This window comes from Numida meleagris, chromosome 2 (assembly GCF_002078875.1).
Source record: "Numida meleagris isolate 19003 breed g44 Domestic line chromosome 2, NumMel1.0, whole genome shotgun sequence".
NCBI classification, from domain to species: Eukaryota; Metazoa; Chordata; class Aves; order Galliformes; family Numididae; genus Numida; species Numida meleagris.
Genome location: NC_034410.1, coordinates 102,983,705 through 103,001,172, shown reverse-complemented (window position 1 = coordinate 103,001,172; position 17,468 = coordinate 102,983,705). Strand labels below are relative to the sequence as shown.

The 17,468-nt window shown below is 43.6% G+C and overlaps 1 protein-coding gene across 1 annotated transcript in view; it reads left to right on the top strand.

Moving 5' to 3' along the window:
• KCTD1 (potassium channel tetramerization domain containing 1) overlaps positions 1 to 17,468 on the top strand; it is a 97,186-nt gene that overhangs the window by 325 nt on the left and 79,393 nt on the right. The gene's annotated exons all lie outside the window — the stretch shown is intronic.

Sequence of the window (17,468 nt, the reverse complement as noted above, 5' to 3'; positions counted from 1 at the left end):
GGGGGGACGGAAGGGGGGGAATTATTTCATTTAAATTTTGATATTTTCGCGCGGGGGGTGCGCGGCGGGCATTGTTCTCCGGCGGGCTGCAGGAGGGGGCCGCCATTGTGTGTGTGTGTGTGTGTGTGTGTGTGTGTGAGTGTGTGTGAGTGTGTGTGCGTGCGGGAGCCGGAGGCACCTTCCCCCCGCCACGCGCACGCCGCACCTCACCCCACCCCCGCTCCGCCGTCCCTCCGCGATGCATCCCCTCCGGAGCCCCCCGCGGGGCCCTTTGTTGCCGGGGCAGCGAGCGAGGCTTGGCCCGGGGCCCTTCCCCCCGCACGGCCCCGGGGGGAGGCGGCGGGGCGGCGGGGCTGCGGGCGACCGCGAGGACGGAGGGGGCTGAGGTCCCCGAGCGTCCGGCTCCGGTCCCCCGGTGTCCCGGAAGAGAGAGAGCAGCGGCTTGGTCTTAAAAACCCAAAAATAAATTAAAAACAAACAAAAAATAAAGGCGTTCGCCGCCTGTTTTCAATCAACGAGATACAAGTTTATTCGAGAATGCCCCGCGGGCACCGAGCGTGCTGGGATTGTTCGGGCAAATGAAAAAAATGGGCGAAACGCCTCTACCTTCCCAGCGGCTTGGGCAGCCCGGCTGCGTCCCCGCAGGGCGGCGGGGAAGGGACGCAGCCTCCCCCCGCACCGCGAGCATCGCCCGGTGTGCGGGGCACGGCGGCGGGCTGCCGGCTGGATGCGTTCCATTGGTTCTTAGCGCATCCCCGCTTCGCCCGAAACGCGACTTTCCGTCTCCTGGGGGGCCGGGGGCTGCGCGGAGCTTCGCGCTGAGGCCGTGAGAGCAGCGCGGCGAGGAGGGAGGACTCGGGGTAACCCGAGGAAGTCGGTGCCTCGCTCACCGAACCGTCGGAAAGTGGAACTTTAATTGATGCCGATTGGGTTAAGGCGCGCCCGTGCGAGGATGCTCGCGAAGTAGTTGGGAGGCACTCAGCGAAACTTCCACTCGCGTATTCAAAATGACTGCGGTGATTGGGATGTGTGAGGGAGCCCCGAGCGCGGCACGCAGCTGTAGCACACGCTAGAGGTCCCTCTCACCGCTGCCAGGAGCCGGGGTGCTCCCAGGTTGGGGCTTTCTCCCGGTTTCGCTGCTCGAGCAGCGCGGGCTATGGCTGCGGACGGGAGCGCTCCTCAAACGGCAGCGAGGACACGGGCGATTTTGTGTGTGTGGGTGCCGTGGCTGCCTGAGCCCCCTGAGCTCTGAAAAAGGAATGTCAGAGGAGAGAATGTCACTCTGTGTCGTGTCCCTGAAGTACCTTTGCAGTTTGTTGTTGGGGCCGAGGTCCGAATTTTATCCATGGTTTTCTCATGTGAATCCTGTGATGGAATTAATCAGCGTAAAGCTTGAGTAAGGACTTCAGCCTACAGTTTGTGAGTTTGGAAAGCGAAATACGCGAGTGAGTGAAAATATGAGTATTAAGAACAGTCCGTAGAGGTGATGGAGGTGACTAAAAGCGGCTGATCCCACGCAATTTCCACATCCAGAGCGTGCCATAGAACTAACCAGTCCCCCCAGCCTTCGTGTATTACAAGCAGCATTATCACCATTTTACGGATGGAGAAACTGAGAAATAAAAAGAAGGTCACTGACTTGCCTGGAGCCATATAGCAAATAAAAGATAGATCTGGAATCAGCTAGGACAGATTTAGATCTCTTGCGGATTTGCGCTGTTGTAACCATTGATTTCAGTGGAATTCTTCCAGATTTCAGTCCGATTCAGACCTCAGGTGTTGCTCTGTCCCTTAGAAACTGCCTCCATTTAAATTCCACGTTAAACATGACTGCATTAGATGCCAGAATTTAGGGGGAGTGTTTGGTGTACGTCTGCTTTTCAGAAGACAAATTATTGCAAAACTTTAGAACTGCGTTTTCTCTCAATTCTTTTTTGTTGTTGTTCTTTCCGCTACAATTCCATCTGTCACCTCAGTGTTGTTCCCTGGTTGATTTTTGGCATTGTTTCTTTAATGAACAATTTCCTCACGTCTAATGCAGCTTTTGTTGCTGCTCTCCGAGAAGTGCGGCTTAACCAGATGTCTCCGACTGAAGCCTTCAGTTTGAGGCTGAGAACAACCTGAGAACAGACCGTTTCACATGAGGAAGACATCCACTCGTGCCTGTTACTCATGCAGAAATGAAAAATCGCATGACTGTTGGAGATCAAAAAGCCACTCTTTCCCCTGCCTGATGGGGAGAAGACCCGCATACATAGGCTCTTTCTTTATTGGATTAAGCTGAGTTTATGTATGGAGAAAATGTGATGTGAAAGGAAATATTCAGTGATTATAACAAATGTGAGGGCATTATTCAAAGTGGGATCTCTCACTGTTACCAAAATATCGTATCTGCCATTCACGGTCAGGCAGAATTTCACATGAGCCCATCTGGGAAGGGAAGATATTCCTGCTCTCTGTATCCTACCTACTTTAGAAACATTTTCAGGATACCATAAAGCAGGCTCAGACGCACAGATTGTGATGATGGCTCTTTACTGCTCATTTATTAACGTGTGCTGGTATAGACAAACCGCTACCGCTACAACAAGGCAGAGTTCTTGCTTTTGTGTAACTAGTCAGCTGGGTTTTGGAAGGTACGGGTGCTTCAGGGAGCCTATAGTCACCCACTGTTTCAGACACTCCTGCAGCGAGGATTAGACCCCCACCTTGATGTGTGAGGCAGCAGGCACGGAGCACGGCTAAAATTAAGAATATTTCCCCCCCACTCTTGAATTTGAGCCTATATAGCTAGGAAGGTAAAAATATTTAGGTGGGAGCTAGCCCCACAGAGTGTGCATGATTTCTTTAAGATCGTACACCGATTCACAAGCTGAGCTGAGTTTTAAATTCCAGAGCTTTTACCCCCATTTTACACTCTGTGGGGTAAGCTCCTGTGCCTCTCTTGCAATATGTGTTCAACTCTTCGCTGGTACCAGAGGAAAAATAATGATGATCAGAAGCAAATTTTAATGGAGATGCCTGCTGTTACTTATTTTGGACCCTTCTACACTACTACAGTGGAGCCAAGTTGGATCTCCTTCCAGGAAATAAATCTAGTTAGTTGTTTTTGTGTTTTTTTTTATGACAGAAACATAACTCCTTCTTTAAATGGAATATCTTCTGTTGGTCCACATTGCACTTATGTTTTCTTTTTACAGCCGGGGTAAAATTCATCTTTGGTATAGTTCCATCGACTTCTGTGTTGTTTCACAAAGAATTAATTTGCCTTACTGTGTTAAAATACAGATTTCTGTGCCCTACTTTCCACAGAATACAAATTCTTTTTTTTTTTTTAATTAAAATCAAATAGTATGAAAAACAGATCTTCATTTTTATTTTGTCCACTTCGCTACTTGTGCAGGCAGAGGTATCTCTTCTTTCCCTACTTCTCTGGTAAATTATGTTGCATATATTTATATGCTTAGAGAATGTTTATGGGTGTGGGGAGGCAGTATCTGCTATCTTCCTAGCTGATAATACCTTCAGCATTTTTTTAAACGTACATGAAAGCCATGAGCACATTCCAAATTGATGATGTATGTTGTAGCTTTAATAATCTCGAGTTGTCTGCTGTGAATTTTAATCGTGCTTTTGATCCAGAAATCAAATAAACAACATCCCATGCCCAACTGAACCAAAGTGGATGCTGATACATGCTCAGTTGTGTTAAGCCAGTGTTTGTGAAATGAACTGCTCACCCCATAACCTTCTCCTGATCGCTGCTCATATGGCTGGCTGCCCCACTGGCAATGGGAGCTCCCAGCTTGCTGTGGTTGGCAGGTTAGCACAAATGTGGCTTTGCAGGTGGTTTATGAGTAGCTGAGGTGTACGGTGAGGGATACAAACCCTATTAAGTGCTTGTTTGGGCAAAGGACAGCTCATCCTGGCAAATTATGTAGTGGCTTTTACTCAACTGGCTTTCCTTGCTCAGTGCACTCATACATAAGAAGCAGACCTTTGAGGAAGAAAAAAAAAAAAGTAGCACTGCAGAAGAAAGTTGTCCACAGAAGGGAAGGATTTCTCTCTCACCCAGGCTTTCTACTTGTGATTCTAAGGTGAGACCTGTATGGCTGTGGTTATTCACTCTCAGCCAGCCCTGGTGGCTCAGTTGTGCTCCAGACCTTGGGATTGGTGTAAGCATCTGTGGGATTTCCTTTATTTTCAAGGTAATAATTCAGGGTGGTTGACGTAGTAGCTAGCACGTGGGACTGTGACTTGTAGTACATAAGCTCAGGCATAAGCATTCCTGTCCCATCTCTATGTGAATATGGTGGCTTCTGTCAAACATGTACCTGGGGTGGGGACCAAAGTGTCTCCTGCTGCTGTAATACAATGTGCTAGGCATCATCTGTCATAGCCCTTAGTTTAGAACTGTGAAACCCCATTGGTACTTGGCTGGACCAGAAATTATGGGAAGTTGTCTCAGGCGAGTCAGTTCCAGCAGAAATATTAATACTTCAGTGTAAGGCACAGGTGAAATTTAATCTAGAGCAGAATGCACAACTCAGAGCATCCGTCTTGCAGAACAATGAACTTGCACTGGAACCGGGGCTAAAAAGATGACCAGGGAATGGAGTGAAAGGAGATTTAACGGGGCTTGAATGTCCGTCTTAGCAGAGCATAGTTTGGAAAGAGATATGACTGTTCTCTGTAATTATACACAAGTTGTAAATCCCAGAGGGAAAAGTCTGCTCAAGCAAAGTGATGATAAATGTAGACATAAACAAAGCAATTGTTTCCAAGAATGCTTCCTGATACAAAATATGGAATATGTTGTTGGAAGTGAGATACCCTTGAATCGAGTGATGCTCTGCTTTGAGCATGTGTTTAAAGCCTGAGCTACTTGGAGAATATTTACAAAGAATGCCAGCTCTTTACCTGGAGAGCTTACCTGCACAGTCTGTGGCTGACTCAAGTCTTTTTTCATCAACAATTCTGTCAGTGGAAAAAAGTTTAATTTTCTCAAGTAAAAATGTATTATACTTCTAAACAATCCAATCTGTTTCAAAGCAGATGTGATGGGATTCTTTTACAAAACTGAAACCAGATATTTCTCACAACTAGCAACCACAGTTTATTTTGAACTTCAGTTAAATAGAAAATAGAAAAAGACCATGTGACAGAAAAATGGAAAAAGCATCTGATATTTTCACAGGAAAAAATGTCCTTAGTCAATATCTGTTGATCTGATCAGTGAAAATTTTGCATGTTTGTCCGTGAGAGGAATTTCTGATTTGCCCTGTAAGTAGATCCATCATTGCTTCTCTGTTCCAGCTGCAAATTTATTTCTCTTTCAGTAGTTCTTATTTTTTTCAAGTCATACCTTTAATGCTTATTGTTCTCCTCTGATTTATTTACTGACATTCACTTTGTTATGAATTCACTTTCTCACCTCATTCACTCCCTCAGGAGTTGGACTCAATGTTCCTTGTGGGTTCTTTCCAACTCTGGGTGTTCTATGTTTCTATAATTTATTTTCATCATACTCTATGACAGGGAGAGGAGGACTTAATAAAGAAACATGCACAGAGAGCCTTGTTCTCTTTTCCTCACCTTCTTACAAGGACTTAAAAACATCCTCCTCATCGTCCGATCACCCTGCAAACTTTCTGCATGCTAGTTTACCTGTATACCCAGCTTACAGATCCTGGTGGGCGAGGACCACCTCTCGCACTGTAGCAGAGCACTGCAGGTATTCAACAAGTAATTAATAGCTTCTGCTATCAGTGTTGCCAGAGGAGCAGAGGGAAGAGAGGAGAGGCAAATGCTGAGAACATATAAATAACCGCTGGAAACCGAAGTGTTCAGGAGCTGTTACAATTGCTCAAAATTAAGGCAAAGTACTCTTATGAAATAAGAGCAGCACTATTTCCCTGTGTGATCTGAACTTGGAGGTAGCATGGGATGGAACAGGAGCTGTGCATCTCATGTCTTACAAAGGAAACACAGGCCCAGCAGCATGATCAAGAGATGAAGGTAGGAGTGCCATGGTCACCAGACCGAGGGGAAGGGGAGAAGCAGGGTCTCTGACTAAAATAATGATTCCTTCTCCCTAAGGTGTGCTTCTTTCCAAATAACGCAAGGAGTTAACTTGGAGGTTCAGTTAAGACATTTTCCTAAGCGAAATCAATGGACCATCCATTCAGCATTGAGACCCATGCTGAGTAATTCAGGTCATTATCATTTCTGTAACCCATTATGTACTCATTATACCAAACACTTTTCTGAACACTGAAGAGAGATGCTAGGGATCACTCAAATAAGGTGAACGCAGACCTTCCTAGCTTGCTACTGGTAGGCAGATTTGAGACCATTTATACATAGCAGCCTGATTCATTCTTAATGGAGTGGCAGGAAAAGAGCTAGATGGGCTTTATGATCTGTATTGGAGGGGACCTTATGGGTGATGTCAAGACACCTGAACCAGTGACTGTGGGTAAAGTCATGAAGACCACTACAGGAGAAAATGAGAAAAGGCAGACCAGATCGACAGAGAAGGATTAGCACTGTAATCATAAAAAAGAGCTTACAGATGTGGGGAAGTTAGGGAGAGCCCTAAAGAAAATTGGCAGATGCAGCACCAATGGAAGGCTTTAAAGAGAGTCAGAAGAGACACCTGAACAGTTAGATCTAGTGGCTCCAGTGTGTGTAGACAAACAGAAGGGCTGATGAACCCCCTGGATGTCCAGGAAACGATCACTGCTGAGACCCACATGGGATCTCATATGGATCCACAGCTTGGCTCTGGAGAAAGAGGGAAAGAGAGAAGGGAGCAGTAGAGTTTGGAAGTGGCTGCACATATGAGCTGAAGGGAAAAGAACCAGACAGCACAACCTTCCTGACGCTAAGCTTTTCCTTGTGTTGGCCTTTGTGTACAAGGACAGTTTGGGATTCCTGGAGGCAAGATGAGAATATGGTTTTGACCGTTAGCTTTTGACTTTTGACACTGAGTGTCAAAGGCTGTTCTGATGAACAGGATTCCTGAGAAGTGTGTAGGCTGGACTGCTCCTGTTTTGGGGACATACAAGAAATCAGCTGCAGCTTTTGCCAAACTTGCTGCACTCAGGTGATACGCAGTTGGGGAATATGAAGAGTTAGCTCTTTCTTGGGAGAAGAGGTAGTTCTTTCAGAGGAAAAATGGAGCTTTGAAGAAGTAGTTTCTTTAGCTCAACGATCTTCTGTATTTATTACTAGTTATAATTGTTCCTTTCTTTCTTAATCTTATTGAACAATTTACATCAATATCCTGCAACTGAGAGTTCCATGGGTTGCTTAGAGATAAGCTGGAAAGTGATATCCATTTATAAGCTAATGCCATTTTAAGTTCAATTAGGTGCCCTCTTGTTTTATGAAGGGCATCTGATTTCTCCTTCACTCATTATTTTATATACCTCAATTCTATCATCTTTACTGTTTTCCTTTCTAAATGAAATGGTTCTTGTCCTAATCTTTTTGTTTAGAAATACCCCCGCACATCTCTAATCATTTTTGTTGCCTCTGGCAATCTAGCGTAGCTATCTAGCACTCCCATCACTGCATCTCACTAGATCTTTTAAAGTGAGTTCCAAAGTCATCAGCGCAAAGGATACTGAAGGATGGTTTTGTGATAAAGGTACATCACTGGGAGTCCAAAGTCCTGCTTCCACCTCTCCTGCCCGATGACCCTGGGCTAATCGCTCAGCTGCAGAGATCTGTAGGTTCCCTTTTAGTCCCAGGAAATGACGCTGGGAATTTTCAAGTAAAATATGTTAAGTGTTTCTCTATGCCTGGATGGAAATTATTATAGAAGCACAACCATATTATGTGTAGTAGTTTTGATTGTTTTTCCACAATGCAGTTGCATGTGTGCTGAAATTTTTAACTTCTCCCTAATTGTTTGATTGCATGATGCCCAACTGTTTTCTGTTTGTTACACTGCTCTGATATTGGGTTCCAAACAAATTCAATTAAGTCATTTCTCTTTGTTATTTTATGGTGAACTTCATATGGAAAGTAGGAGTTACAAATGATTTGGGCCAAACAGACACATGGCTTTCATGCGTCCTTGGGGACTTGGAAAACCAGCACAGTTCTGCTAAAAGTGAAAAACAGAATCAAATTCCAACCTCTTACTTGCAAGACATGGCCCAGTTCTTGGACATGGTGGGTACTCTGCACTCCCACTTGTACTTCATGTGTGTAGTTTCAAGACTAAGGTACATTTGCAACTAGGCTTAGCTGTTGCATATTTCTAGCACACCTGGTGCCCTCTAAAAGCCCATATCAGGTCTGGGGACCTCTGTGCCTTTCTGTGTCGTTAGTGTCCCATCATTTTTGGCATGTGGGATCCAAGGTGCGCCCTGCTATTACAACCCGTGCTCCAAAGAACCTTACAAGCAAACGTAATGTCAGCTTGCTGTAAAATGATTGTGGCTCGAGCACTGGGAATGAATGATCTTGGAGGTGTCTGAGCTAATAAATCCACTTTTTTAAAAACACTTTCTGCCACAAAAGGTGCTCAAGAGCATATGCTTCCTTGATAAGATGCTTTTCCATCAAAACAGCAAAAGCAAGCTGCTCAAATATTTATGGTACAAAACCAGGGAAAGCTAAATTCTGCTTTAAGCTGTATTTTTTACCTCTAGTCATCGTCCTCCTAGCCCCATACCTCCCTCTTTACCTTGATGTCCACCTCTTCCTTTTGTGAGCCGATAGTCAGGTTCTGCTCCCATGAATACCCCAGGTGGCACTGCCTTCTGCTGCTGTCTGGCTGAAGCCTCTGCTCGTATTCCCATGCAGGCCCAGGGTTGTTCAGTGCTTTTCAGGTCTCTTTGGGAAGGAACCAATCCTACAAGCCCCTCCTGATAACCCTGGCTGTGTTAATAGGCCTGTTTGTGTAATTAAGGAGAGTGCACCAGGGCTCAGGGATTTTGTTGCATCAAGAATCTTTGCAGCTTTAAAAGAGGAAAAGGGTGGTTTGGCCTTTGGTAGGGCTTGGAGGGTTTTGTTTCCCTTATGCCTTATAGCTGGCATTTTGTCAGAGCCTTCTGCTTGCTAGCATTCCCACGACACATGAACATGCTCAAAGAAAAATTTCCTGTGAGAAATCACTGGGCTTCATTAGATTTTCAAAGTTCAGAGCTGCGATCCTCTTTACCCCTCTCCGGCAGCTGGCCCTGCCAGATTCTGACTGCTTATATGAACATTTGATAAATCTCACTGTGGACTACATTTGCTCTTTCACCCGAGAAGTTATCACACACATTTCCCTAACACTTTAAAATTATGCCTGCCAAACATTTTCTGATGTAAAGTTAAAAGTCATCTATTACTGAAGTGATTTTTCAGCCCTCCTAGGCATGTTTTTCTTTCCTTTTTTTTTTCCTTCTGTAGTTCAGATAGTTTCAAGCTCTTTTAAACAGGCTGCCAAGGGTCAGTTTCAAAATACATATCTTTTTAAAAAAAATTTTCTGTGCCCTAAAAATACATCGGTGCTATTCTTTTCTTCTACAAATCTCCTTTTAAAGCCAAGGTCTAGTGAATGTAATGTTGTCTTGCTTCAGGACTTCAGCTACCTGAAGCCAAATAAACCCCACACCACTGTGGGGAAGTAAAAGACACTCTTTCCAAACTGACCTCCACTAAACAGTGGCAGCCATCACCTCCAGACTGGGTGTGTGGCTTGGAGGGTGCCTCAGCTTCTGCCTGGCTGCTATGCAGCAGAAGACAGTGGGTTCTTGCCCAGAGCCGAGCTGCGATGTGGCTGCAGCAGGCATCCAGATGGGAAACACTCCAAGCTCCCCCACTGGACCTGTGAGGACCTCGTTGCAGCTTTGCAGCCCAGTGATTTGGTGTCATTTATGGCCAACCTCCATATGCAAACTCTTTGGTCATACTCAGAGCCTTGCCTGACCCTTTCCTCATTGTCCCTCTTTTTCTCTTCCTGCATGAATAGTACTCCTGCGTTCAGTGTGAGCAGAAGGCTAGTTGTCGGTTCTTTCCTTCCCAGCCTTCTCATTTCACCCCTTCTCCATGCTATTGGCATTTTTGTTTAAATGCCTCTTTTTTTCCTTTAGGTTCCAGAGCTAATTGAAAGTGATTAAAGCAGTTTGTCCCACCATGGCAAGGAGATGTTAAAACAAAGCATGTGTGTTTGCTGGTTTTAAACCAGGATTTTTCTTGCAGTTTTCCCAGTTTCTTGTTTAACAAACATAGTGTAACATGATCACAGTGCAAAAAGAAAACAGAGCAGCCCCTCCCTTCCTGGAGAATGCCATCCTGATAACATATCCAGCTTTTTTTCCAAAACCCTGCCAGTGCTCTTGAACTTATTGAAGCGTGCTCCGGTATCAAACAGTCTGACCAATCTTAATTTGTCATTTCTCGCTCACAGTGCCTTGGAAGGACTTGTATTTGAAATTGCATTTGCCACTTGTTTGTGCCACAACTCTGTTTCACGCAGTATCTGGAAGTGTAGAAGCGTATGCCAGCCTTAAACAAAGAAGCTAATGCAAATATCTCCCACCCCAGCGCAGAACAAGAAACCCAAAACATCATATAAAGCCTTCCAGGGTGGAGAACAAAATCTACCAGGCAGCTAACTCTTAGATTGTATTGCAATTAAAATATAATCCTTTACATTTCTTGGACTTGGAGGGAGGAGAGGGTTGGAAAGAAGTACAGAAGAGGAAACTAGTCAGAAGTGAAGACATTACAATCCTTAGCCTTTGCATGGAACTACTTAAGCATACCATAATTGCATCACAGAAGGTATGCATACCCTGAAACCAAAAAGGAAGCAGGAAGGCAAGAAAAAACAAACACAGTATGATGAACCAAACAGGTAACCTTCAGGAAAAGGAAATCTAGCCCTGGCAAACCCAACAGAAAGGAACGTAAACTGGCGAGGAAGAGTGAAAGATGGGAAACAGGAGAACTGAGAGGAAATTTCAAAAGCAAATAGACGTATTTCTAGAAACAAATGAGAAATACTAATATGTGATAGAGAATTGGTGGATTTGCTTGATCAAAGAGGCTATTAAAAATGACAAGTGTATCACAGAGCCTACGTTATGTCCTCCTATTAGTCTTTACTGGTTGGAAATATATTCACTCTTTATATATTTTATTTAATTATTAAAGATAAAGGCCTATCAAATGTTGTGGTATCACAAGAGAAGCTCCAGGGTTGACATGCTAAAGGAACAAACCTCCCAGAGCAGATGGCATTAATCAAGGCTGAGAGCTGTTAAGAAAATCATGCAACTTTCCCTTAGAAATGGACTACTCTGCTATACCAAATAAATGGAACATTTCAAGCATTTTCCTTTAAAACTGAGTTAATCTCAGCCTAATGAAAAAAAAGAAAGGGTGAAATATAAAGTAGTGAGTTACAAAACCTGCAGATGAGCTTAATGCTAGTTGTGGCAGAGCCAGTAAAGGAAAAGCATATCTCTCTTAATTTCCTAAAATATCCTTGAAGTCTCTTGGTGAAGCCATGGATTAAACATAACCATTTAAGATAAATATTAGAGGGAGTTTTGGAAACTCTCTGATAGGTTTTCTTGCAAGATGAGAAAAAATGTGACTGTTACAAAAAATCTAGCAGCCGGGAGGTAAGATGCAAACTTCTGCCTTGTGTCTGATTTAAAATAGAAAGCAAATATCGCTGGAATGAAAAGTGAAAGGTCAGCGAGGTTAGCAAGGATGGCAGCAGAATATCCCCAGATAGACCCTAAAGGTAGTCTTTAGTACTTTGATCAATTATCTGAACAATAAACCAGGGTGTTTGGAGGTAATAAAATCAAAACTGTCTGTTCCTTTGGGCACTCAGGGCAAGACAGGACTGAGAACTTGGGGACCCAAACACAGCTCTGTGAGGAGGAAGATGGAATTCATTTTGCTTCTTTGACAACACGGAAAGTGACAAATGTGAGAAGGAATATTCTGAGTTCTCCACATATGCCATCAGGTCACGAAAAATGTCTTAAAGCTTTATTTCATGTGTCACATGCGGTGTGTGGCTGCTAAAGGCAGCGCTGCAGCAGCGGGGTGCGGCGGAGAGCACGCGGCGCTCCTGGAGGTGCCCCTCACCCCCTGCTCTGGAGGTGAGGATCTCCCAAAACAAGCCTGGGAAAAGCTATGTCTCGCAGCACCAGTATTGCAGCTGAGGTTTTGTTCACTTGAGTGTTTCAGAAGAAAATCCAACACATGATGCTAGAGAACAATACAACTATAGCAGACACTTAATGAATTTCTAGCAAAAATTGTGAAAGGCATTCTAGGCTATCGGATATTTATAACAAAAGAAAATCTTGTGCTGATCTTTTAAAACTAGGACAGAATGCCCAAGTGTAGTATGTGAAAGCACAATCTATTCCCACGTCTGTTTCCAGTGCAAAACTGAAATCCATCCGTGAAGTGCTGATCATCCCACACATTGCTGGTATGCTTCGCATTGCTATTTAGCGCTCTACAGCAAAGCTGTGATGCATTTTTAAGGAGTACTATGCTGGACCCTTTCATAACCATTTATCTATAAAAATTATTAAATTTTGTGATCCAAAGGTTCTTTTCACTGTTGTGTATTTTCCTTCCCTTGCTCCTGTAGTGATCAAATCCTGCTGCGAAATTACTGTTCAGTTCAGTATGTGACTATTTGAAGTTTTTTCATTTCTGGAGTGGGCAAGAAAGAAATGGAGAGACACTTGAATGAGGAGAAATTCTAGTTCAAGGAAATGAACAGGACATGATTAAAGCAGAGTAGGCTCCTTTCATCTTACAGCACATACAGTATTTGTGGGATGTGAGGATTGCAAGTTTCTTGTGAATAACTAGAGTTCAAAATACTCTTATTGGTAGTTTTGCAGCTAGGAGCACTTCAGGGTCCAAGAGTCACCCAGGGAAATTATAGAGAAGGAAATAATTTAGAGGAGAAACTAAGTTTATTGTGACATAAATGACAGTGGAGAAAAGGAAAATAAATTTTGCTCACACATACTGTACATGCTTTAGTCTGCAAGATAAGAGATAATAATACACAGCCCTTCTGCCAAACTTGATCTACAAATAAATAGGATTAAATTCCTACGCTTCTCCCTGGTACTCAAGTGACAGTATAGGTAAAATATTGGTGGCTTCAGAGTGATATTGCAGAACTATGACATTTTCCTGTGGTTTAAGTAAACAGAAATTAGAGTCGTATTTTGTCCTTTTTAGTCAGTGTCCCCAGTGGATGCTTCTGTTCTGGCTCATCCAGAGTATTTTGTAGGAAACTGCATTTGAAAGCCTAGTATTTGATTTGCGGTTTTGTCTAACGGGATTGATAATGTTAGATGCAGAATGACGAACCTGGAAGAGTGCCAAGATGGCTTTACAGGGGCTGCAGGAAAACAAGAAGCATGCAATATGTTATGAACTTCTGACCAACCCTTTCACATAGACTTCTAGGGTAATACCTATTGCTATGTGTATGTAAGAAGGTGAGGGGAAAAAAGAGAACAGACAGATTGTGGCTGTCTCTTCTGTTCGCAAAGGCAGATCATATAATCCCCATAGGTGGGTGCGTGTCTGTAAATATATGCTGAGTATGAATGGAATCGACATTGCTGTCCACCAGCCACAAAATGGCAATCTGACTGTTCAGAGCATCCTTCAGTGTCTCAGGATTTCAGTGGAGGTGGTCAAAGCCTGACAGGATTAGACATGCTGGACAAAACCTACCATATTTGGCTGTGTAAGGGGAGTTCCCCCATTTCCTTGGCTATCTATTACATTTGTAAATAAATGTTCTACTGAAGGTGTTAGTAAATGCTATCAATCACTTCTTCAATCCGCAGACTGGATCAGGGTAAAACTGATTGCCAAATAGGAAGTGCAACTGTGTCCTGGGAAGGTGTAAGTCACTGTCCCAAAACAAAGAGACAAATACCAGTGTCTGTCCAGAAGCTAAAATAGAGCAGGTGAGCATTCCCTAGGCAAATATGGAGGAGAAAAGGGTTGTTCGGTACACTGTTCATTTGTGAATGAGTAGGCAGTAAAGCAGAGATAACTGGTTTTGTGCTCTATTCTGGGTAAAATCAGTGAAGCAGGCTCCCAGAGGACACAGGTTTACCTGAAGAAGCAGCCTTGGAAACTGTGAACATTCTGTTCCCATTGTGCTCAAGTGAACATGTATCTTCTGCAACGAGTACATGACACCAAAGGCTAATTTGAAACTATGATCATTTGAATGGAGTAACCACAAAGAAAGATAAATATTGTAATAATAATGGCACTTTTTATCAGCAGATTTCAGTGTCTCTAACAGATGAGGTGTTTAACTTTGGATGCGTTTTGCAGAGAAGGAAACTGCTGCCCAGAAGTGGCCTATCCAAATTCAGCCAGGGGGCATCTGGCTGAGTCAGGAGGAGAAACTGGAGTGCCAGCCCAAGGGGGAAGGTTCTCTCAAAGCACATAGAACCAAGGAGAAACAGGAACAAAGTCTCCGTGTTTCAGCAGTGAGAAGCACTATACCTTTATTCATTCTTTGTTTAGAATATTAGTACAGACTTCTTTTTTTAAAGACAAAGATTTAATTAATTACTGTGTAGTTACTCTAGAGGGTGAAAGCAAACACCTGAACAAGCCTCTCCTGCCAACTTTGCCCAACACCGACTCACTTACACTTGTTAGATCAGTGCCACAGAGCAGTCCTCAAAATGATACCAAATTTGGCACCGCACAAGAAACTGTATCACACTGCAGGGAAGAATTGCTCCTAAGGCAACATTGCCCAAGTACCAGATTGCTCAGGTCCCTGACAGAAGTGATGTGCACAGGACCCACACAGCAAACCCTGCAGTTGCTGCCACTACCTGCTGAAATCTTTCCATCTCTTTTTAATAGTCATGCCTGATTTTTTTTCCTCCAAGCATTGCTGAAAAAGGGTACAGAAATAACTGGCTGCAGTTGAGGAGGGATGGGATGATGGAATCCTCTTCTCAGATGAGCTTTGACTACACCTGCTTGTAGAGAGTGTAGTGAAAAGAGGGGACATATTGTCATGTTACTAGTGGAAGTCTGACACATGGCTAGTTAGGGAAGTCCTCCCGTTGAGCCACAGGGTTTCTAAACTCCTTTTCAGAGAGGAATCTAGGTGTGGCTAGGCCCAGTCTTACTCCAAGACTTGGTTAGCAGTTTATGTCAAAGGGATTATGTGCATAGCCGCTTATAGGAATCAGCATTTGCCTGTCGGAGGCCTCTCAAGGACTTTCTCTGAGGTAGTTTTGCAGGGTTAATGGTAGGTGGTTTTTGAGGCAACAGATATAACAGATTTGGAATTGTCATTAATAAATGCACTAGCTACATTAGTTGTAAATTTTATAAGGCTAGTCAGTAGTTAATTAAGTGAGAATGAGTCAGATTCACCAATCCACCCAAATCAATTGAGTGTCTCCTTTTAATGCAAGGGACCAGCTTTGTACTCATGGTGAGGTGGGACTGAGTCACATGTTGTGTGCTGATAGGCATCTAATGTGGCTTGTTGTGTTGTTAAATGAAGTTTGGTATAGAGGTATAAAGCTCTTTTGGCTTTGATGAAACAGCATGGGATTGTGAAGTTACCACCTTGCCCCAGGCATCACTCAGACCATGGGTGTCCATCCTTTTGGCTGGTGTGGGCTGCAGTGAGTGAAGAGGAATTGTCTTGGGCCATATGTACACAGGGTGCTCCAAAAGTAATGTCTCCTATTTATTTCCATGGAAACAACAACAAGGAGCACAATAACACTATTTGATAGAGCAAAATCTAGCTACAAAATACTATTTTTCAACATAGTCACCACCATTAGCTGTGCCAAGCTTGTAAAAATCTGTGTCAGCAGAAATGACCCACTGTCGCTGTTGTCACTGCTGAAATGCACCATCCACTACCTCGCTGTGCTCACAGCCACTGTTTGGTCTCCATAAACATTCAGCAAGCATCAATGAATGTCAATAGGTGCCATTTTTTCTCTATGTTGGAATTCATGGGCACTCAGTTGCTTCATACACACATCTGTGTCATATGCCAATTTGTCTGCCCCTGTGCTGCCAGCTGCCACACGGAAACAAAATATAATGGGATAGTGCTAGGAAGGTTCAACCCCTACTGCCTTACCACCAACATCTACCTCTGACATTGTGGGCCAACATAATAAAACAGGAGGCATTACTTTCGGAGCAGCTCTCCTTAAATATATAATGTAATTAATGTATTTAAGTAACAAAACTTATTTTAATTTTTAATTTTTTTTTTGTTAAAATATATACAAAAGAGAGCAACAAAACCATAAAACTTGTGGGATATGTGACCTTGTTTTTGTGAAACTATCACACCACTCTGATTCAGTGGCAGTGGCTGCAATTCCTGCTGAGCTCTCAAGGTGTTAATCAGAGAGTTTTGAAGAAATTTTACTCTTTCTGTACTTCATCCTTCAAAACAGTTGTTCACAAATGTATGTACTGACAGCAAGTGATAACACAAATAAGGTGTGACTGTGAAGTCAGGGATGTTTCTCTCTGGTAAGAGAGGGATTATAAAAGTCTAAGCAAAATTTTGATTGCAACTTTATACATTCCATTTGAAAACTCACAAGTAATATGTTGACTGAAAATGAAGTTGCAAATAAACCAAAAATATGATTTATTTTCTTTTTCAATCTTGAAATCTTGAAACCAATTCTAAAATCCCTTTGTGAAAACAGAAAGCAGGGTGGCATATTCTTTGCTGTTGACAGGACTGTGTTTAGCCAGTATATTAAAGTGCATAACCTTACTGGCCATGACTTGAGCTGGCGCCATGCTGCACCCCATGCCCTGGTTTCAGCTCAGATGGGGCTCACAGTGCACCGAGGTTCGGTTGGTGCTGATGGCCGGGCTGGGTCACTCAGTGGGAAGAGCTGCTGCCATGATGGTGCAGGGAAGGGGGTAGATGCTCTGCCAGCTGGGCTGGGCTGCATGCAGGCCCCAGGCTTCAGGTTGGACATGGCTGACTCATTTGCTACAGTCATTGGATCTTGTTGGAGTGTGAAACAACGCACCTCCACAACTGTCCGGTGCTTTGGCCAGATAGGCAAGTTTCTCCCACCTTTGCACAAGTTTAGTGCAGGATAAGTATTAAGATTAAATCACATTCTTTCTCAATCTGGACTCTCTGCCAACTTATGGTCACACTGTATTTTGACACCTGGTAGTTTCCTATACATATGTATGTGAAGGAGGTGTAAGGCTTGGACACTTACAAAGTCTGAAGGCTTTGCGGGTTTGATAGATGGCCTAGGGCTACTGTGCTTTCTGTGGATATTGGTCGCCTGCCAAGACTGTAGCATGAGATGACCACCTGAGACAGGTTAGCTCCTCAGGAGGTCTGGAGCATCCATAATTGGCACAACAGAGCTCAGGTGAAAGAGATGCCTTTGCAAGCCTAG